General features: G+C 42.2%; 1 pseudogene; it reads left to right on the top strand.

Annotated features, from left to right (window-relative positions):
• Positions 1–2,701: 2,701 nt before the first annotated feature.
• LOC143594856 (oligopeptide transporter 7-like) lies at positions 2,702–23,716 on the top strand (annotated as a pseudogene).

Genomic DNA, 23,716 nt, shown 5'->3' with positions numbered 1-23,716 from the left:
TCTTCGAATTCGTCGGCCTGTTGGACGGAACGCAAGCGTTCGTCCAACTCAGCTTGGAATTCCTTTTGTCGTGCCTCCGCCCATGCCTTAACTTCATCGAGAGTTTGGCGGGGGAGTCTTGTTCGTTTTTTAAACTGGGTATCGGTGAATCCCAGTGGGCGATTATTTACTGCACTTGCCCCAACTTGGGTAACTGGGGTAGTGTTCGTAAAATTTACTTCACTTGCCCCGGCTTGGGTAACCGGGGTAGTGTTTGTAAAAACTGTGTTGCCGGTATTCCCTCCAGTAGCTGGGGTTGTGGTTACCGGAGTTTCTTTAACCATCTTTCTAGAAGTTTGAAAAAACTGGAGAAAAATGAAGTTCTAGCTTTATGCACGGATGGCGCCAATGAAGAAACACTAAGTAGTAGATTTCCCATGATGAAACTTCAACTTTATGGTATAAATACTGGATTATGTAATTAAAATAAAAATGTGTATCATTAATAATCTAAATTTACGTGAAAAACGACAAATGTCACTATAAATGTTTCCTAGAAAACAAGGCATACGCTATGTGCCATTAAATGGCTAAATTTTAGTGACGTAAACGCTAAATGTCACTAAAAAGTGTACCAAGCAATTATGGCATACACAAATTGCCATTAAATCCTAAATTTAGTGGCACAAATACTAAATGTCACAAAAAAGTGTATGTCAAGCAAATGTGGCATACATAAAGTGTCATTAAAACTTAAAATAGCGACACAAAAGTTAGATGCCATTAAAAACGTGTGCCACTATATGGCATTTTTTTGTAGTGGTAGCTCATTTTGATTTAAAGCTGCATCAGATGGACGTAAAAACCGCTTTCCTAAACGACAATTTAGACGAAGATTTGTACATGAAACAGCCTGAAGCTTTTACACCTAAAGGTCAAGAACATCTAGTCTGTAAGCTGAAGAAGTCAATATATGGGTTGAAACAAGCATCACGTCAATAGTACCTAAAGTTTGATGAAGTCATGAAGAAACAAGGTTTTGCAAAGAATCAAGTGGATCAATGCACCAACCTCAAGATGAGTGGGAGTAAATTTACTATACTTGTCATTTACGTAGATGATATTTTATTGGCAAGTAATAGTTTAGACATGTTGCATGAGTCGAAGCGATTATTCTCGCATAACTTCGATATGAAGGATCTCGGAGATGCTTCTTATGTTATTGGCATCAAAATTAACCGAAACAGATACAGAGGGATCTTAGGATTAACTCAAAGGGCCTACATTGATCGTGTCCTTACTCGTTACAAGATGCAATATTGTAACCCAATTGCAGCTCCAGTAGTTAAATGAGACGTTTTATGTGCGTTCCAACGTTCGAAAACAGAGGTAGAAAAGGAGCAAATGAGAATGATACTATATGCATTAGTAGTCGGGAGCCTTATGTATGCTCAAGTTTGTACTCGTCCAAATATTGCTTATATTTCTGGAATGTTAGGCCGTTATCAGAATAATCCTGGCCTTAAGCACTGGAAAAGCAGCTAAGAAGGTGCTTCGTTATCTGCAACTAAAGACTACATATTAACTTATAGAAGAAGTGATAATTTAGAAGTGGTAGGTTATTCTGATTCTGACTTCGCTAAATGCAAAGATGACAAGAAGTCCACTTCGGGGTATATCTTTATGTTAGCAGGCGGGCCCATCTCATGGAGGAGTCATAAACAATAGCTAACGACGGCTTCCACTATGATGGCAGAATATATAGCTTTTTATAATGCAACCTACTGTGGAATGTTGCTTAAAAATCTGATTTCTGGACTCAAAATAGTCAATTCCATTTCTAGACCATTGAAGCTTTATTGTAATAATTCAGCTGCCGTTAGTTTCTCGAACAGTAACAGTTCGACTGGAGCTGGTTTATATTTTGATACAAAGTATTTGTTCTTGTGTGAACAAATTTAGGAAAATAAATTTTGTATTGAGCATATTAGTACAGATAATATGTTAGCGGATCCGATGACTAAAGGTCTCCCACCTAAAGTTTTTGAACAACATGTTGCTAATATGGGATTTACTGAAGACCTTATTTGATTGCATATTGTGCTTATTTATATTTTTATTTAATAAAAATTTCCTTAGTTTTGATTTTGTATGTCTCTTAAATGTTCTGCATGCGTAATGACATATAGACAAATTAGTATACAAATCAAATATTTGAAGGGCTTACTTATAGAATTTTGATCATAACTACTTAGGTTTTAAACAAGTACTGCAGTATGATTAATGGGGGTATTGAGCTGATATTCAATTCAATTACTGTATTTATCTGCTCCAATTTGAGTTTAAAGCTAAAATAAGTGTTAACATCTGTAGACTAATCTAACGCTCATATATATTTATGTATATATATATATATATGGATATATATATTTATGTATGGCCATCATTATCATTTATATAATAATAGATCAAAATAATTAAATTATACCTTATTATTATATTAGCTAGATAATTGTTGATAGACCATATTACCATTACTTGCTAATCAAGGGTTTCCCCTTGGGTGTATATAAATACATGGAAGAGATTAATTAGCATCATAAGAAAAAACCTAAAGAAATTCGTGACCCTTATATCTCTCTATATCTGGTTTCCTCAAAGAACCTTAATCCCCATTATTAATATATACATCCTAAAGGGGAACTTGACCAAACTGACTATCATGTCGTCTCGAGGATTCTCATCAGCCATGGCTACTCTCTCTGCTATAACAGGTATGTTTTAGTTATAGGTTTATCATGACATTCATGTTTTCTATTTCATACGTGAAGAACTGATCAACATATGATTGTCTATATATATAGTTTGCTTGTTTTTTGTATTGTAACCATTATGAGATTTTCACTTTCTCTTTTTCATTACTCCTTTCTTTCATGTCATCATTTTTCTACAACTACACAATTTAGTATTTTATTCTCTTGCATTCTTATATTTTACAATTTTAGGCTTTTCTATATTTTAGCAAAAAAATTATAATTAACTAATTTTACTCCGATTTAAAGCAGTACGACGATCAACCGATATAACACCTCGCTCAATAACCAGTACAGACGTACAGTTTTTAAAACAAGTAAAAAAGAATTTAATTCACAAGGTTTATTTTGATAAAGAAATTTCACTTAGTTTAAGTCTTTTTTTTTTTTTTAAATTAGAAAAAACAGTCTCAGCGTGGTTGACTTTAAATTCATTGAAACGGTGACCACTCAAAATCATTGTAAAAATCTTGCGACACGTTATAGATTCTCAATTATTTCTTCTGCTTCTGATAATAATCATCCAAGCCACAAATTAAGAACCAGTGAAGGAGAGATGAACAACTTTGAAGAACACAACCATCAAATCACATCTCCGTTGATCAGTAAGCAGCCTTTAATAACACCAACTCAAATAAAATACACCATTTTGCCATCTTTTGATTTTTTTGAGAAACTGTTTGCTTTATGTATTCTAATTCATATTAATAAAACCCGTTTTTATTTTAAGATATGAACGGTCACCTACACACGTTACTTTTAAAACGTGCAGTTCAGGCCGATGAACACGAGAATTCACCGATAGAGGAAGTAGCCGTCACGGTCCCAGTAACCGACGACCCAAGCTTACCAGTGGCCACTTTCAGGATGTGGGTACTGGGAATAACATCATGCATCCTACTTTCATTCTTAAACCAGTTCTTCTGGTACCGGCGTGAGCCACTCTCGATCACCTCCATCTCCGCCCAGATCGCAGTCGTCCCGCTCGGCCACCTCATGGCCGCCACCATCACCCGCAGGGTTTTCTTCCAGGGAACAAAGTATGAGTTTAACCTTAACCCTGGACCCTTTAATGTTAAAGAGCATGTCTTGATTACCATCTTTGCCAACTCTGGTGCTGCCAATCCGTATGCCATTCATATTGTAAGTGCTGTCAAGATATTTTATGGCAAGACGTTGACTTTTTGGGTGGCCCCAGAATCTTGTGCAGGTTTCCCTCTTCAGGTAACCTATATAGTTGACAGTTCTTAAAAATACAATTATTATTAAAAAAAAAAATTCTTAAGTGTGGGCACCTTCGTAATCAGTTTACTAAATTAAGCATGATAGGCGTGTTAAACTGGTCATGTCCACGGGTAGGGAAATAGGACAAACCCAAAAGTTTAATATGAATTCGGAAGTGATGTAGCAGCTAGCGTGAACCGAAAATGACACATGTCCCGTTTAACCTGTACATGTTACAATTTTTTAGGCTTTTATGTTTGATCTATTTTAAAACTTTTAGGTTTTGATATAAAAATAGTTTTAGTTATTATATAAAACATTTTCAAAAAATTAATAAAAACAAAGAAGTGGATTAAACGGGTCAACCCGTGTAATCGTTGGGTTTACACGAACATAGCATGTTTAGCTAAATTGTTGTCCCTAACCTGTTTAAACTAAACCCGAACCCATAAATTTTATGTTAACTTCGTGTCGTGATAAATTTCAAACCGCCAGTGACCGGTCAAAACTTAGTTTGGGTCACAATGGATCCACCCAAAATAAGCTTAGGTTGAAAAACAAGTCATTTTGAAAAAGAGATTCAAATAGCTTCACCAACAAAAATTTTTATATTACTACTAGAAAAGTGGTCATTTTCTTACGAAAACTTTAGCACAAATACACGAATAAATATATTAATTACAATATATGTCTCACAAATATGAGTAGGAAAACACTATTTTTCTAGTAGGTGGCGGAGTTGGAGTGAAGGTAAGATAATATAGATTTTAGACTCTCAAAAGTGAATTCCAAAGCTTGGCATTACATCATGTTCTTTTGCAGGACATTACATGAGAAAGAGACGAGACCAAAGGCCGGGCTAACACGTAACAAGTTCTTTCTCGTTGCGTTCGTTTGCAGTTTCACTTACTATGTTCTCCCAGGATATCTTTTCCCAATGCTTACATCCCTCTCGTGGTTATGTTGGACCTTTCCTAAATCTGTACTAACCCAACAAATTGGGTCGGGCCTTCACAGTCTCGGTGTTGGTGTTATTGGGCTGGATTGGTCAAGCATATCGTCTTATCTTGGTAGCCCCTTGGCTAGCCCATGGTTCGCCACAGCCAACATTGCAGTTGGCTATGGCGTGGTTACTTATATTATAACACCTTTGGCATATTGGTTCAATGTCTATGAAGCCAAAAGGTTTCCAATATTCTCGGATGATCTCTTCACCGCCACAGGGCAATCGTATATTACCTCCGCCATTATCGACTCCAATTTCCACTTCGACTCGGATGCTTATGGTCGAGAAGGTCAAATTTACCTTAGCATTTTTCTCGTCATGGGTTATGCGGCTAGTTTCTCGTGTCTTGCCGCTACTGTGGTTCATGTATTCATCTTCCATGGAAGGTTTAATTCTTTTCTTTCCTTTTAACGTTTTTTAACTTTAATTTCTTTCTGTTTTTCTTTTTCCTTTTTTAGCATTTGGCATTTGGGTATATAGAAAAAGACAGTAAACAAAGTTATAGAAAACCACTTTACAGCTTTGTGTTTAAACTTTAAACTCATAATTACCTCTCATTTAAAAGTTAAAGTGCCAATCCGCCATCAACTTGGTTGTGTTAGATATATGCCTCATTACTTTGAATGCATTATAACATTCTCATCCAACCCTTCATTTAATGTGAGGGGTGTTTTTATAATTTAGAGAGTGATTTAGGGTGTTGTGAGTGAAAAGTTTTTATATTTTAGAAAAAGTAGTGATTTTTCTGTATATTTGAAAAGCTACTGTTCACCCCATATAATTTTTTAATATATTTTGAAAGTGGTTGTGAGTGAAAGAAAAAAAAAAGATAATGATAAAAGGTATAAAAAGTATTATTTGATTGAAATAGAGAGAGAAAATGTAGTGAGTTTTAGTATAATTTTTGGTTTAAAAATAGGGGGTGAGATGAGAATGCTCTTAGATATGTAACCTAAAAGGCCAGCAACGCAGCTTGAGTAATTGAATAATTGAAGACTCGTAACCAAACTTCCGTTGAATTATTAAAAGATTATATAAATATATTCTTTTTGAAAGGAAAAAAGTTTGTAAAAAGATGATGATTAGAACAAGCTAACCAAATATTAAGAAAATAGAATTACATGAAAGGAAATGAGTTTTGAAACTAAAAAAATTATATAAAAAAATATACATATTTCTTGTATTTTTATTACTTCTACTTTTGTTTAAGTTGGGAATAATCTTCTATTTTTTAATTAGTCATGACATTATTGGGGTAAAAGACAAAATTATAAATTTTGTCTTTTAAAAATAGTCGATTCATAAATCATGTCCCGAAGTTTAGTCCTTAAAATGAATGTGTGTCTCGCTTTTTATCCTTTACACTAACGGGAATCCAAAAAGTCAATTGACTCCTAGCATGTGATGGACATAATAGTAATTTAACCACTTATTATTAATATGCATTAAAAAGCAATATATATATATATATATACATACATAGGGGAGATTTCAAATGAGAAACACTTTGAGTTTTAAAAACTCGAAATAACTCAACATAACAATATTTTTTTTTAATTTTTTAACACATGTGTAATATATGTAGGTTGCATATACGTAAAAAAAAGTACAGATTTTTTTACGCACCAAGTCAACTTATTACATATGTGTAACGGACGTTTAAATTTGTGTAATCACTATACATCTTTATTTTCTCTTCTACTTTAATTTTTTAATCATATTTAATCTCAACCACGTAATCAAATCTATTTAATTAAATGTGTGGTCAATAATGAAGTTTTTAAGTTCTTAAAACTCAACAAGGTTATTAAAATATCCCTCCCATATATATATATATATGAAAACTAAAATATATCTTCTCTCTCTCCCCCAAACCACAAGCACCACCCACCACCGGACCACCATTACACACCATCGCCAACCCTATCCAGTTCCAAATCCTCTTCGGCTCCACCATCGACTCCATTAAAACCCAAATATTAAACAATCCCACTTACTCTTCATCTTCACTCCACCAAAGGCCCACCACTCTGCTCACGCCGAACAACCAGAATATCAAATGAAGGTGATTTTAAGCGGGGATGGTTGAGTATTGTGATTAAGGCAAAACTCCGACACCGTGTGGAGCGGATCTGGGATGGGTGAGCAGATTCTAACAGAGATCGGAAAAATGATTTGAGGGTTTTTTATGAGTTGCAGGTAGCCGGAGTAAGGGATGGAGGTTCCGAGTTTCGACGAGCTCATAAATGGTGAGTTTTCATGATGAAATCATTAGTGCGGTGCGGTGCGGTCTTTACATAATCTGGTTGGACCGACATCAATACATTTGATGAGGCTACAGCCTACATAGTTATAGAGGGAGGGTAGCAAAGCTACCCCGCGGATGGTCCGGAAACATCCGCCACCCGCGGATTCCCTATCCGACCTGCGGATCGTCAAAAGACATCTGTGCAAGGAACACGTGGACTGGAAAGACATCCACGACCCAAAACACGCATCGCGGATCTCCAGTTATAGCCCGCGGATTACCAACGAGCATCCGCGGGAGGAACCCACAAGCAACACAAGGGATTCATCACGCATATGATCCCCAAGTGATATGGAAGAGCAGTTGTAACAAACTATTTCTAGAAGATTCCCTCATCACCCCCTGATAGCGACATCGACCAAGGAAAAGATGACACCTGGACACGTAATGGCCATCCCACGACGTGCACAGGTAATGGCTACCCCATAAACGGGTTCAGGCTGTCACACCCAATAAAGGTTCGACACGTGTCCATTCAGGTAGAGAGGGAATAACTCGATAATGACAACTCCACCAATCACCTTCCCTCCACCTTCGGCTATAAATACGAAGATCATCTCTTCAAGGTATTCATTCACACTCTCAAGCCTTACGTAATATACCGGTACTCGTATTATTTCCAACCAGAATACAGTACTGTCCTTCTCGTAACGAGATTCAACGGTTTTCTGTTTTGCAGGCACTAGCTTGGATCTGTTCGTTCTTATAGCACTTCAGAATACTAACAGTCGGAGATTCATCGGATCGGACTATCCAGCTTGATCTAGTGTTTCTTCGTTGGCGCCATCCGGTTTTAGCTAGATACATGGTTTTTTACGGGTTTTTCGATTCACTGTGACCTGAAGATGAGTCAGAACCAACAGCCTTCGGCTGCCACGACAAGATCCCGTTGTACTGAAATTCTGGACGATTCAGTCCATGAAGGACATGTGTCGGATGAACTTGGCCGGAGCACCAGAACTCCGGCCTTCGAAAAGAGGACCGGAGAAGTTCCAAGATTTGAAGACTTTTCACCTCGTAGGAATACCCGAACTCCGGTCTTGGAAGACAGAGCCGGAGAATTCTCGAGGCACAATGTCATTGAGATCCAAAGGACCACTCGTACACCGGCTCTGGAAGACGGAGCTGGAGAATTTCCCAGATTTGATGGGGACGAAACGAGAGTTTACCAGGCTAGATCTGGAAAAAACATCCTCACCCCCGAAGAGTGGTACCAACAAGAAAAACAACGATTGAAAGAGGAGTATGAGCGAAGGATAAGAAGAGACCAGGTTCAAGCCAGAACACTGACGCATGATTCGTCATCTCCGTCACCTCCACAAGCAGTCCGACGCACTCAAGATCCAGAGTTGGAAGACAACTCTCGATCAGCTGGTCGGTCGCTTACAAGAATCCGCGAAAGAAGTCACCATACTCAGCGTACCCTATCCCATATAACCCCGCGAGATGCCCGACAGAAAGAGGTTTTCAAACAAGAGGAGGATTACGCGAGTGACGGTAGCTGGGATTATGGTAGAGAAACCTCTAGCCGCCCCAGGCCATTAGTGAAGCATGCTAAATACTTCAGCGATGTAGAAGAAGATTTCACAAAATCGTACCAACCCGCTGCATTAGCGGAAAAGTCAAAGTTCATTCTGCCAATAGCAACCGCCCCCTTCCCAACGAATATCAAAATCCCGAGCAATTTGGGAAAGTACAATGGAATGACGGATCCGAGCGATCATTTGCTGAACTTCACAGCATTGGGCGGAGTAAGTGGATGGACGCTGCCTTATTGGTGTCACATGTTCGCATTGACACTAACGGGAGCAGCCAGAGAGTGGTTCGAGAAACTACTAGACGGTCAAATTAAAAGCTGGGACGACCTAGTAGCAAAATTTTCATAGCATTTCAGTCAACAACGTAAGCACACCAGGGATCCTTCAAAGATCCTGAGTGTTGTCCGGTGAGATAACGAATCACTGGAAAGCTTAATCACCAGATTCAACAACAAGAGTTTGAATATTGGGGGGATCAGTGAAGATATGCTGAGGGGAGCATTCCGAGTAAACGCAAAAAGCCTAGAGATGGTTAGATATTTAACAGGTCGGGATGTTATGCCTCAGACTTGGGACAGAATCATGTCCGCGACCAAGGTCTTTGCAGCCATAGAAAAATTGTTAGGGCGGGAGGCGCCCAAACAGGCTACAAAAACTGAACCTCGGAATGCTCAGTCGAAAAAGGAAGAAAGGGGTTCAATATGGTCAAGGATTCAACCCCCGGAAAGCTCTTCCAAGCAGTTTGATGCCAGATCACTGATTGGGCAGAAACAAAAAGATAGAACAGCGGGCAAGTCTGACCGATAGCATTGGACCCCTTTGAAGAAAACTCCGTCTGAAATCCTAACAACGGAAAACATTGAGTTTAGGAAGCCTCAACCGCTGATCAAGCGAGTGAACCTGAATCCGAACAAACACTGCATGTTCCACGAAGATATCGGACATGACACAAATGAGTGCGTAATCCACCATAAAGTTCGGAAATCTTGACCATCTACTAAAAAACGTGCGATAGGGTCCAAAAAAGAACACAACTCTAGCAGACAAAGGTCCCCCGCTAAAGCAGATCAAAGATTTAAACGTGCACATGATCCAAGGGGGGCTACTCGGAAGTTTAAGCGGATGGAGGCGGACGAAGATGAGTGGAAAAGCCAGCCGGTAACTTTTCCAAGAATGAAAGGAGGCCCATGTATGAAGCAACCTCTAATCGTCACAGCTCTATTTGGTCATTATCGATCGCAGTATGTCTTCTTCGACATGGGAAGCACATCCGACATAATGTACGAACAATGTTTCAAGCAGCTGGACGATGAAGATAAAGCAAAGTTGAAACCTGTGCATGCCTTAGTCTCCGGGTTTGGGTATGAAGTTATGCACCCCAAGGGGGTCATAACATTCCTAGTTACGCTAAGTGACGAAATTCATACGAGGACCGAGGATGTCGAGTTCCTCGTCCTACCCGCGAGATCTAAACATGACATAATCTTAGGACGGGAAGCAATCGGTGATTTCAACGCCAACCCTTCCACAACACATGGCGCGGTGGGACTGCCCACGCGAATAGGGATAGCCATTATCCGAGTCAACAAGAATTGTTATGCAACAGAAGGTTCGAAGCCTGCGAAGGTCCCCAAAAAGACACTGCGAACGGAGCTTGAGAAATGTGTTGTCAATCCGGAATACCTAGAACAGACCGTTATTATCGGGGCAACCATCTTAGAAACAGTACGGGTCTTTTTGAAACAACTGTTGATCAGAAACGCTGATATCTTTGCCTGGAAGCCTTCAGATATGACAGGCGTTCCGCGGGAAATTTCAGAACATCGGTTACGGGTCAATCCGGCGTATACACCGATCATTCAAAAGAGAAGAAAGATGGGACCTGAGCAAACCAAGGCCATGAACAAGCAGGTGCAAGACCTGCTGCGTGCTGGGATCATTCGCGAAATCCAATACCAGACATGGGTTGCCAACCCAGTGATGGTCCTTAAAAGTAATGATTCATGGCAGATGGGTATCGATTTTAAAGACTTGAACAAGGCGTGCCCAAAAGATTGTTACCCGCTGCCGAAAATCGATCTTAAAGTTAACGCGGTCGCGCCCTTCAAATTCAAATGCTTCCTAGACGCTTACAAGGGTTATCACCAGATACGGATGGCAGCCCGCGACGAAGACAAAACCGCTTTTCGTACCGACCAAGGCACATTTTGTTTCAAAATGATGCCATTTGGTCTAAAGAACGCGGGTGCCACGTATTAGCATATGATGGACAACACATTCCGCAATCAAATTGGAAAGAACCTTGAAGTTTACATGGATGATTTGGTCATAAAAAGCATTGACGAAGATCAAAATGCTGAGAGACATTGAATACGTCTTTTCCACATTGCGAAAAATCAACGTGAAGTTAAATCCTTCGAAGTGTTCATTCGGAATGGTGGAAGGGAAGTTCCTGGGAGTGATAGTGACGGGAGACGGATTCAAGGCAAAACCGGACAAAGTTCAGGCAATCGCTCGAATGCCCTCCCCGTCCTCGTTAAAAGAAGTCCAGAAACTGAACGGAAGGTTGGTTGCCTTGAATAGGTTCCTTGCGAACCATGCAGCCAAATCCTATCCTTTCGTGTCTACATTACGGAATTGCCTGAAATAGGCACATTTCAAATGGACACTAGAAGCAGAACAAGCCTTCCTCGAAGTAAAGAAGTGTCTCATGGAACTTCCAATATTAACTGCACCTCAAGAAGGAGAGCCTCTCACGTTGTACCTATCCGCGTCCGACATCGCAATAGGAGCAGTTCTCCTAACAGACAGGAAGACAGTACAAACGCCAATCTACTATGTCAGCAGAACACTGTCAGATGCCGAAACGCGGTATTCGATGCTTGAGAAACTCGTTTTGGCATTAGTGTATGCGGCAAGGAGGTTGAAGAGGTACTTCCAGGGTCACCCAATATATGTGTTGACTGATTACAAGTTGAAGAATGTGCTGACCAAGCCCGAGTTGTCTGGAAGACTTGCCAAATGGGCAATAGAACTGGGTGAACACTTAATCGAGTATAAACCCAGACCCGCAGTCAAAGGTCAGGTCTTGGCAGACTTCGTCACGGAAGTACCAACGGGTAAAGTCCAAGAATGCTTGTTCGAGCAGCAACCCCCGACCCCGTCTGACGAAAGTCAACAATGGACTCTGTTTACGGACGGAGCATCAAGGGGGGAGGGATCAGGCGCGGGCTTAAAGCTGATCAACCCAGACGGCCAAGAGTTCACTTAGGCCATCAAATTGAACTTCAAAAGCACAAATAATGAAGCCGAATATGAAGCATTCCTGGTGGGGCTGCGGATTGCGAAAAAACTTGGTGTGAAATTTCTGGAAGCTTGGGTCGATTCCATGCTTATTGTAGGACAGTTCTCAGGGACTTATGAGGCTAAAAACGACGTTATGGCCTCAGATCTGTCCCAGGCTAAAGACCTCATGCAACAGTTCACTACATGCAGAGTGGTCCACATTAAAAGGAGTGAGAATTGACTCGCGGATACTTTAAGTAAATTGGCATCCACCAGTTTTGAACACATAGGCAGAGATGTGAGGATTGAGGTCTTGGGCAGCCCATCCATACCTTAACATCAAGTAATGGTCATCCAGACTGGCACAGTCTCGTGGATGACACCTCTAATCGAGTACTTGTCCTCCGGCATCCTACCTGATGACAGAGTAGAAGCAAGAAAGATTCGCCACAAGGCGTTATGCTATCAACTTCACGGCAACGTTCTCTTCCGTAAGTCCTTCCTTGGTCCGTTGCTCAGGTGTGTAGATGCCGACGATGCCAACTACGTACTCCGAGAAATCCACGAAGGCTTCTACGGGCTGCACGTAGGACCAAGGATGGTGGTAGCAAAAAATAATGAACGCAGGATATTATTGGCCGAGCATGCACATGGACGCTCTCAAAGAAATCCAGAAATGCGATGCTTGTCAAAGACAATCACCCCGAACGCTGCGACCTTAGAATGACCTAGTCCCAGTCACTACAGCATGGCCTTTCCAAAAGTGGGCCATAGACATCATGGGACCGTTCCCCAAGGCTCCCGGGCATGTGAAGTTCTTGTTAGATGCCATAGAGTACTACACGAAGTTGGTGGAGGCCAAACCATTGGCCCATATAACGGCAACGAATGTGAAGAAATTCCTATGGGAATATATCATTTGTCGTTTCGGCCTCCCCCAGACACTAGTCAGCGATAACGGTACTCAGTTCGCCGACAGCAGCCTCCAGGAATGGTTATCCGAGTTGCAAATAAAACAAGTGTTCACATCAGTTGCCCACCAGCAAGCCAATGGACAAGTCGAACGAGCCAACCGAAGCATCAAAGAAGGCATCAAGGCCAGATTGGGAACCAAACGAACAGGGTGGGTCGACGAGTTGCCCCATGTGCTATGGGCGCATCGCATCAGTAAAAAGACCAGCAACTCAGAGACGCCATTTAGCTTGACTTATGGCACAGTAGCAATGATTCCGGCCGAGATTGGACTCCCATCCGCAAGAATTCTCATGATGGAAGACAACGAAAAATAACTCAAAATAAACCTAGACCTCCTGGAGGAAATACGTGAGTTGGCAGCCCTACGAGAAAGCAAATACAAGAGCCAACTCTAGAAATATTACGATGCGCCGGTGAACATCTGCGAATTCCACAAGGGGGACTATGTCTTCCGGAACATGAGGTATCAAACGCCGAATTACCGGGAAAGTTAACTCCCACATGGGAAGGCCCTTACGAAGTGGACGAAATACTGGGAAAGGGTGCTTACAAGTTAAAAAAGTTAGATGGCACTCCCAATCCCAGAACCTGGAACGTCGCACAATTACGAAGGTGTTATATTTAATCTACGTAATTTTCTTCCAGGCCTGCGTGCCTCTTTATTGGCTTGCGCGCCCTAAGTTTCGGTCTACGTACCAAGTTTTTGTTTAATGTCATGAAATTAACGATAATTCGAACATGATGAACGCGTAGCAGTCCAATTTTAAAATTGTTAACATCTTAGTTCCTGAACGGATAGGCCTGCGTGCCAATATTTATCCTAATCCTATATTTTGGATACACAACGGATTTAGCTCACACACATTTATATTGTAATCATACAAGACAAAATGTAAAATCCATGTCATATATACAACCAAAAAAGGGATTACAGGAACAGAAAGACATATATACAACAAAATTATTCTTCACAAAGATAGTTGCGGAGTTTGAACGCCATCCGTCGCCTTAGCAAAACCCTGGATAGCGTCTTGGATGGGAAAATGCAGTTGGTCAAACGAGTCAATTTGTGCATCGTACTTCCCATCCACATCTACTCCATGAAGGTCAAAATCCTCCAAGGAACAACCTTCCCGAACAAAGGCTACCCCCTCCTGGAAACCTGCCTTACCCCCTGAGTCTCTGGATGCACAAAGAAGATTGGCAAGGCAGTCTCCTAGGTTGTCCCCTTTATGGATATGGGAGATAACCTACGAAAATCATTCAAACATCAAAAAACAAGTTTACAAGTTCTGAAAGAGATTATACCTTGGGAAGACCTTCTCTCATAAACCAAGCTCGGTCAGAAGAAGCTTCCTCACCACTTAACTTCAAGGTGCCCTATTCACCAATAAACTTGGTGTTTTCCCTGATCAGGTCTTCAATCAATTGATCCCTTTCAGCAGGGACAGCACGAAGAGCGCTGAGAGTTTCTTCCTGAGCAGCAAGGCGAGCTTCAAGAGCTTGCCTCATTTCTTTCGCTTGAGCAAGTTCAGCATCGCGGGAACGAGTGTGAGCGCGCGTGGCTTCAATTGAAGCATTTTGTCGCTGACACGCCTCTTCCCAGTCTTTGGCAGCATTGGCTTGACGCTACCTGTCATGCTCGAGAGCCCGTTCAGAATCTCTCAGCTTTCACCTTTGGGTGTTAGCCTCGATGCGATATTTTTCCTTTTCAGCTCGGAGCTCTTCGAGGAGGTTATCCTGCAACCCCCAGTTCTCGCCCATAAAGTTCCAGTCCCGGTACATCTCTTGGGTCGTGGAAACCAAGTTGGCCAGGTGGTATATATACGAATTCCTAAGAGATACCCGGGGCCGGTTGCGCTGATACTCGCGTTCCGCATGAGGCACACCCTCATGAAAGAAATCGAAACACACCTCCCCGTCAAAGAATCGCAAGGAAGGAGTCACATTCCATTGATGGGCATGCCGGGTGACCCCCCTTGCAAAGTGCGGCCCCCTCCCCCTCTCCGATCGGTTAGGAGGCGCAGGAGGTATCGGCATCCGCTTGGATGGGCCCTCAGTTTCAGGAACAGGAGGAGGAAAGGGTGGTGATTCCGGCGTCGGCAACTTCTGGGCACCAAAGGAAGTTGAGTCCTCCTTCGACTTTCCCTTAACAGCAGCAGACAACCTGCTGGGATCACTCTTAGTAGGAGGAGAATCTAAGAGGATAACATTGGCTGCACGAAAGCAAATCGCCAAGTCAGTGGCTAAACATTAAATACACGCAATCCCTGGAAAGGTACCTGGAATATTTTGCATGCGGACTGCAACACGGTCACAAAGGCGAGTCCTCTTTGCAGCCGGAGGAGATGGAGGAGGAGAAGGATTCGTATCCTGCTTTCCACTAGCAACAACCAGAGGAGCGCTGCTGGAAGAAGTTTCCTTCCTCTTTCGACCAAAGGCGGCAACAAGATCACATATTAGCAGTTCGATCATAAGATTGAATGTGCAGAACGTATTACCTGTCGCGAACAAATCCTCAGAAACCACGGGTTCCTGACGGATGTGGTGAGGAAACAAAAAACTATCCTTGGTCTTATCAAGGATAGGAAGGTCTATCTTGTCGCGAGCAGTAAGGTGCATAACCCCAGGCACATCCACGGAAAGAACAGACAGCAAAAGACCTTCAGCTATAAAATAAGCCAAGGTAAGGTACCGGGAAAATCTGGCAAATATTTTAAATATACCTACATCCATTTGGCTTCCAAAAGTATGGCACGTCGTCCGGATAAGGCCACAGGCGGCTCATCCCAACTCTCACAAGGGCAGATTCTGGGATGGGGCGCATTGGAGTGGCGGTGTGGGTCAGCTGCTGATACCACCCGTACCTTTCCGGACGATCAACATACAGGAGGGCAAGCAATGGCTGGTCCGCCGAGCGCCAGTACATGGACAAAGGGATCACATCTTCTCGAATCCAAAAGAACTTCAGAGACCAATGCGGGTCCAGAAGAGGCGTGTCCAATGCAATAGTCTTCCGGTCAATCGGAAGACAAATGTATCAGCCACCTCTACCATACAAGCGATAGAACACAACAAACTTGTCAATGGTAGGCACGATGCCATGCGCCCGACATCAGAATTCCAAGTGGCGCATACGCATCATTTCCAATGTGTGAAGCTGGGAAATATGTATTATATTCCCAGTAATCAGCTTACCCAAAAACCGGGTGACCAGAAATCAGAGATTCCCGGAGATGAAGAACTCGGCGAACATGGCCATCATCCCCACCGGAGGGTGGTTCGGCGTTGAACCAGGATCCGGAAATTCCGGCTCCCATTCTGCAGCGATGCCGTAAGCATTAATGATCTCTTGAAAGCCCTTCGTGTCCCAATCAATGGTGACATAATCAATGGTTTGGTAATCGGGCCATGAAGACATCATATTATCAGCTAGAAATTGACTACAGCGAGCTATGGTTGCTAACAATCGACGAAGATTGGTTTCTGGGTTTGAGAAGAAGGTTACTGCAAGAAGTCCGGCGAAGACTACCTCAGATCTTCCATACAAAGAGAAGAGAAGAAATCGACAGATATATATAGTAGTAGCATTTAATGTGTGGAATAGGGAAAGGCAATTGTCTACCAAGCAAATCGTGACACGTCAGGCGGGAAAACCAAAAGTCGAAAATTTAAAATCCCAAAGGACGACTGGGCCAGCTGTCAGACCTACTTTTACTCCAGAGCAGACCTGTCACATCTGTTAGCCCCCGAAAATAATTGACGGCTTGCTAGTTCTACAGTAACGAGATAAACTAAATGTTTTGGCTGACAAGTCAGACATTATCGGAATGAGAGTTACAAAAAAGGACAGGAAAAAGACAAGTCTTAAATACAAGCTGAAAGGTCATAAGCCATGAGTTCACCTACGATCAGGATAGCCTTCTCGATAAACACAAATAATTACATCAAGGACAATACATGCAATAACAGTACAACCTATTCCTAATTCTCCTTGGGAGCTTCCTTGCCTTCAGCTTCCGGGAGCAGCTGGCTCAATCAAAAACATTTATAAAATACCTTCACTAGCTAGGGCAAGTAAGGTGCCGAATCCACAGGGAATCAGTGGAAAGTGCTAATCAATTCTAATACTTAATTATTAATTATTCTAGGAGGACAAACGATGTCAAGCGGTTTTAAAGATTTTGATTTGTAAACAATAATTAAAAAGCAACCAACTCCAGGGTTCAGGTTTTGAAGTAAATTGGATAAATGATTAAACCTATGGAATTATACTCTTTGTTTGAATCAATAAACCAAAAGACTAAATGTTTGACTATGGTGATCGTTAGAACTTAATCCAATTGATTGACACAGCTAAACAATGATCTACTTGACTGTAATCTTAGGAAATGATGAAATATTAGTTCTATGGTTAAAGATAACTAGGCCACTGACACTAAGAACTCAATCCTAATTGTTGATGACCAAAATCAATAACTAATAAACTGCAAATCTCATTGATTACCCAAAAGTACGTTCAAGCACATAAACAAGATCTAAAAATAAGGCTTAAAGTACCAACAATCCAATGAACAACTCAACCCTACACCCGGAGATGGTCACGAGTGGTTTAGCTTAGCATAGTCGTCTCGAATAGCCTCTTTGATTCTTGGGTGGATGATGCCATGGATGTTTCGGGTGATTAAGAGGTGTTAAGATGGTGGAAGAAGCCTCCAAAAACGTCCAAGTATGTTATAATTTCGAAGATAGGCGGCATAGGGTTGAACCGTGCTTAAAATAGTCAACAAAAACCTAAAAATGGTGTTTTTCCGCCCAGGCCACCGTAGCCTACGGTCTCCCCACCGTAAGCTACGGTGGGACCGTAGCCTACGGTCATCAGCCACTGCTTTACGGTGACAGCCCCCTTGCACTGTTTTGCCCATAACTTCTTCGTTATAGCACCGTTTTACGCACCGTTTTCGGCGATGTCTTTGTGTTCAAATTCTCTATCATTCCATGCAATAAAATCTCTATTTCCACTCCATCTCATATGCGACAATTTAGCTCCTTTAAGCTCCGCTCACCTGTAAACGTAAAACCACTCAAAGTAATCGTGTCCAAAACATATAAACACATAAAATACACGATATAACTTACTTAACACACATTATTTCACCCACACATCAAGCACGTCCGGGCCAAGATTCCATGAAGGACGAAAAAGGGAATCCCCCTGATTCTGAGATAAAGAATTCGAGGATTCCCCCTTTTCACCCGTGGAAACTAGGGAAGTCTCAGTTGTATCCTTAGGGGGCACAACCTTAGTTTCCACCACTACCTTAGGGGGCTGCGTACCGGCACCCTTGAGAAGAACATCCTCGTCACTCCCCACCTGCAAAACCTTCGGAGGCGGAGAAGGCGGACGATGAATAGCAGCAGCTGTTAATCCATAAACGAGGAGTTAGAAACATTTACAACATAAAGCCGAGAAGAAAAAGCTTCTAGTTACCTGAAGGCTGTCGAACAGTGGTCCTCGTCTTGACCTGGTCTTGGAGCCGGGTCAACTTTATCTTTTTAGGAGGAGGACCCTCCACTCCGGCTTCGAACGCCTCCCCACCGGCAAGATCATCGGCGTTCCGGGGCGCTTCCCCACCGATGGGATCATCAGCGCCCTTAGATGCCTCCCCACCAGCGGGATCATCGGCAGTACCCGAGGCCTCCCCACCGGCGGGATCCTCGGTGTTCTCAGTAGCCTCCCCACCAGTGGGTTCATCGGAATCAGAATCCTTATTAAGGCGGGATACACCAGCAGTATCCGCCGTCCTCTTGCGGCGGCGAATCATATCTGCAATAGCACGCAATACGCCAGCATGAAAACTTTCCAGAGTACCGGGCGGGGAACCCTCGCTAGTCGAATCCTCACTAGAGGACTCGTTACTAGAAGAAAGAACTATTGTCCCATCCGAATTCATATCGGTAAGAGGTTCAGGGTTCAGAATGTACACACCTTGAGCTACCGCGGAATCGTTGATCACTGGCTCCGCGCAACCACAGGTGGGGAAAAAAGGAAGTTACCCTTGAAGTGATCAAGAATAAACTCTTGATACATCTCCAAGGGCATCTTGAACATATTCCCCACGACGGTGGGAATAAGAACTTCAAACAACGAACTGTCCCCTGTAAGGGAAACAAGGAAAACAAGTGTACATAAAAAAGTACAAAGAACAACATCAAGGGATACAGTAAGGGAAGGGCTTACGTTCGTCGTCCCGGGAGAAGTATGGTCACTCCGCGGGATACGGCCACAGGCGGCTTATCCCCACCTGAACCAACGCAGATTCAGGGATCAGACCCATCAAAGTAGGAGTCCACGTCAGCTTCTGGAACCACTCCTGGCCTTCCGAATCGGCAGCTGGAAGGGAGAATTTGGTGGTCAACGAATGACGGGTCATGACTAGCGGAATAACATCCGCATTGACCCACAAAAACTTGTTCTTCCATTCATGAGCGCTCCTCGGAGGCTCAGTCCCGATCGCCTTCCCCTAGACAGCGAAGCTAAACCAGCTGCCGCGGGTTTGAATTTTGTAGATCGTAAGAAAGCGATCCAGTGTAGGCTCCGCCTCAAGGGCTCTACAGCAAAACTCGAAGTGTTGGAGCCTTATGATTCCGAATGGATGCAACTGGGAAATATGAATCTCAGATGCAACCAGAAATCACCAAAAAACTTGGTGATAGACAACCGGAAATTGCCTGTGGTGAAAGATTCACCATACAAAGCAATCTTTCCGGCCGACGGCTGATCAGCCATAGAACCAGGAGAAGGAAGCTCCGGTTCCCACTCCGGCGCCAACCCATAGAGGTTGACGATATCCTGGAAATCAGAAAGTTTCTAGTTGATGCAAGTATTCTCCACCAGCCCCTTCGACGAATCTTTCTTGCTTCTTTAACCCGACCTCCCTTCTTACCACCAGCCATGGTTGATCGGAATAATAATAAAGTCAAAGGAAGAAGATGAATAGAGAGGAGGAATATGAGGAGAGAATTTTTGCAAGTAAATCGGAAAGTGGAACGTCCTTCCCTATAGATACACATTGCAATTAATGCGAAGAGAGAGGGATCTAGCTCACAGGCTGAAACCGTCCAATCAGAAGATGACACGTTAGGCGGGAACTGACAAAACAAAATAATTTTATATCAGCCGCCTAAAAATTCGTGCACCAACCTCGAGCACCACTCCTAACACGATTCAGACAGGAGACGTCACATCTCAGACGGCAAAACAGTACCCCAGTCCAAAAGCAACAGGAATCCAAAGGGTCAGTAGTTGCAACCCGTGACAAAAGGCCACAACAAAGTCCATAATTCCACCCGCGACATCGATTCACGGAAGCAACAATGGACTGGGGGGACTTATAGAGGGAGGGTAGCAAAGCTACCCCGCGGATGGTCTGGAAATATCCGTCACCCGCGGATTCCCTATCCGACCCGTGGATCGTCAAAAGACATCCGCGCAAGGAACACGTGGACTAGCAAAGACATCCACGACCCAAAACACGCTTCGCGGATCTCTAGTTATAACCCGCGGATTACCAACGAGCATCCACGGGAGGAACCCACAAGCAACACAAGGGATTCATCACGCACATGATCCTCATGTGATATGGAAGAGCAGTTGTAACAAACTGTTTCTAGAAGATTCCCTCAACTCCCCCTGATAGCGACATCGACCAAGGGAAAGATGACACCTGGACACGTAATGGCCATCCCACAACGTGCACAGGTAATGGCTACCCCATAAACGGGTCCAAGCTGTCACACCCAATAAAGGCTCGACATGTGTCCATTCAGTTAGAGAGGGAATAACTCGATAGTGACAACTCCACCAATCACCTTCCCTCCACCTTCGGCTATAAATAAGATCATCTCTTCAAGGTATTCATTCACATTCTCAAGCCTTACGCAATATACCGGTACTCGTATTATTTCCGACTAGAATACAGTACTGATTTTCACGCCGGAGGGTGGTTACGGAAGACCCCCCCCCCACTTTGTCCTTCCCGTAACAAGATTCAATGGTGTTCTGTTTTGGAGGCATTAGCTTGGATATGTTCTCATAGCACTTCATAATACTCACAGTCGGAGATTCATCGGATCAGACTATCCAGCTTGATCTAGTGTTTCTTCAATAGTCGGCGCTACATGGATCAGTATTTCAATCCAAATTACCTCTATTGAAGTATTGAACCCTTAGACGGAGGATGAGGCAAAGATGACGGTGTTTCCGACGTTAGTTGCAGAGGTGACGGTGTGGGAAGGTTAAGGTGGTGGAGTGCCGACGTGGTGGTGGGGGTCGTGAATCGCCACCGTGGTGTGGTCAGTGGTGGTGGACTGGTGGCTGTGTGTTCATACGTTATAATGAGGGTTGGAGAAAGAAGGAGATGGTCCCTTTAATTTTTAGTTTTAATCATAATAAATGTGGGTAAAAAGACTAAAATACCCATGCAAAAGATGATTTAACATAAAACTTAACGTTCGTTTGTGTAAAGGAATAAAAGAAAAGCAAATGTTCATTTAAAGAAAATCGAGTGAAACTAAACATTTTAAAGGACTTAATTTATAATTAACTATTTAAAGGATAAAATTTGTAATTCTGTCTTTTTATAATTAATCTAATCAATTAACCGGTACGAAGATATGAAAAAATTGATACTATATTTGTCACGTTTTATGCAAAGCATTAATGTTGTTTTAGAGAACTATGGGCACTAAGCAAATCGGCTTTTGAAGAAAAGAACACGGATGTGCATACCAAGCTTATGAGACGATACAGCCAGGTTCCCGAGTGGTGGTTCACTTTCATTTTGTTGACCAACATTGTAGCAACGTTGTTTGTGATTGTATACTATAAAAGCCAACTTCAACTACCATGGTGGGCATTCTTGTTAGCCTGTTGTCTTGCATTCTTTTTCACACTTCCTGTTGCGGTTATCACCGCGACAACAAACCAGGTATCTTCAACTCGATATTAGAAGAGCTAGATTAAGGATGTTACGGAGTTCTAACATGGTAATTTTGTTATTCACCAAAAAGACACCGGGCTTGAATGTGATCACTGAATACATCATAGGATATTTGTACCCAGGATACCCGATGGCCAACATGTGTTTTAAGGTTTATGGATACATAAGTGTGAAACAAAGTATTGTGTTTTTACAAGACTTTAAACTCGGGCATTACATGAAGATTCCTCCAAGATCGATGTTTATAGCTCAAGTAAGTTGGCGTGATTGATTCTTTGTAATTATTTTTGCGACCGTTACATTATAGTTGCTAAATTTGGTTCGTGAGCTTGTGATATTTTAGTGATCACATTTTTTTTAGTTTTATTTTTTACTCTTTTTGAATACTTTATGACCGATTTCTTGACAAGTTTATTTCTTTCATTTGTAACTTTTTTAAAAAACTTACCGCCGCTTTTACCGCTTAGTTATTTTAGACAAATTATATTTTAATAATGAGAACCATTACCTCATTAATATTTAATAATCGGTATTGACAAAATAACTAGTGGCACTCCTAAGTTTACTTACGCTATCAAGGGTAATCACGGTCTAACAGAAAAGTAACTTAGCATGCCCTCAATAAACTGTTAACTGATTTTTATCCCGATCAGAGTGTTTACCTTGTTTTGGATCAATATAATGCACAATCAGGGTCATACGAAATTACGTTTCCGTTGAAGTGTCATTGTGCTTAGTAAAAAGTGAAAGTTAGGGTGTCACTAGTTACGTTGTATATAGGTACGATTAATATCTGTCAATATAAGTAATAGCTAGGTTCTTAAAATCCAATCTGTCATTATATTTTATGATAAAAGTAATGACAATTCTAGTCTCTAGTTTTGGAGCATTTGATTTCTTTCACTAGTAATGACAATATGGAGGTACTCAAGTTCATATAATTCCACCATTTTGTATCATCTTATATGCAGGTGTGCGGTACACTTATATCAGCATTAACGCACTTAGGAACCGCGTGGTGGTTAATGGACACAGTCCCAAACATATGTGACCGAGCCTTGCTTCCCCCAGGCAGTCCATGGACTTGCCCGAGTGACCATGTTTTCTATGACGCCTCAGTCATATACGGTCTAATCGGTCCGCGATTGATCTTTGGTGATCTAGGCTACTATAAGTCCATCAACTGGTCCTTTTTAGTTGGTGCATTGGCTCCTATTTTCGTGTGGTTCTTACACAAAGCTTTTCCGAGCAAAAATTGGATTGCAATGATAACAACACCAGTTCTTTTGGGTGCAACAACCTACATGCCTCCAGCCACTTCTGTAAACTATAATACTTGGATTGTTATTGGATTTTTGTCCGGTTTTGTGGCTTATAGATATCACTATGATTGGTGGGGACGCCATAACTATGTGTTGTCGGGTGCGTTAGATGCGGGGTTGGCATTTATGGGGGTGTTGTTGTATGTTAGTTTGGATATGGAAGGTATTAGTCTAGATTGGTGGGGGAGTAAACCGGATGGTTGTTCATTGGCTTCTTGTCCTACTGCTAAAGGTATTGTGGTCGATGGATGCCCGATTATTTGA

The sequence above is a fragment of the Bidens hawaiensis genome, unplaced genomic scaffold, assembly GCF_021521415.1.
Source record: "Bidens hawaiensis isolate Kalapana, Puna unplaced genomic scaffold, B.hawaiensis_p1.1 tig00044246_1, whole genome shotgun sequence".
Taxonomy (NCBI): domain Eukaryota; kingdom Viridiplantae; phylum Streptophyta; class Magnoliopsida; order Asterales; family Asteraceae; genus Bidens; species Bidens hawaiensis.
Note: the sequence above shows the minus strand (reverse complement) of the source record. Positions and strands in the feature narration are given on the sequence as shown.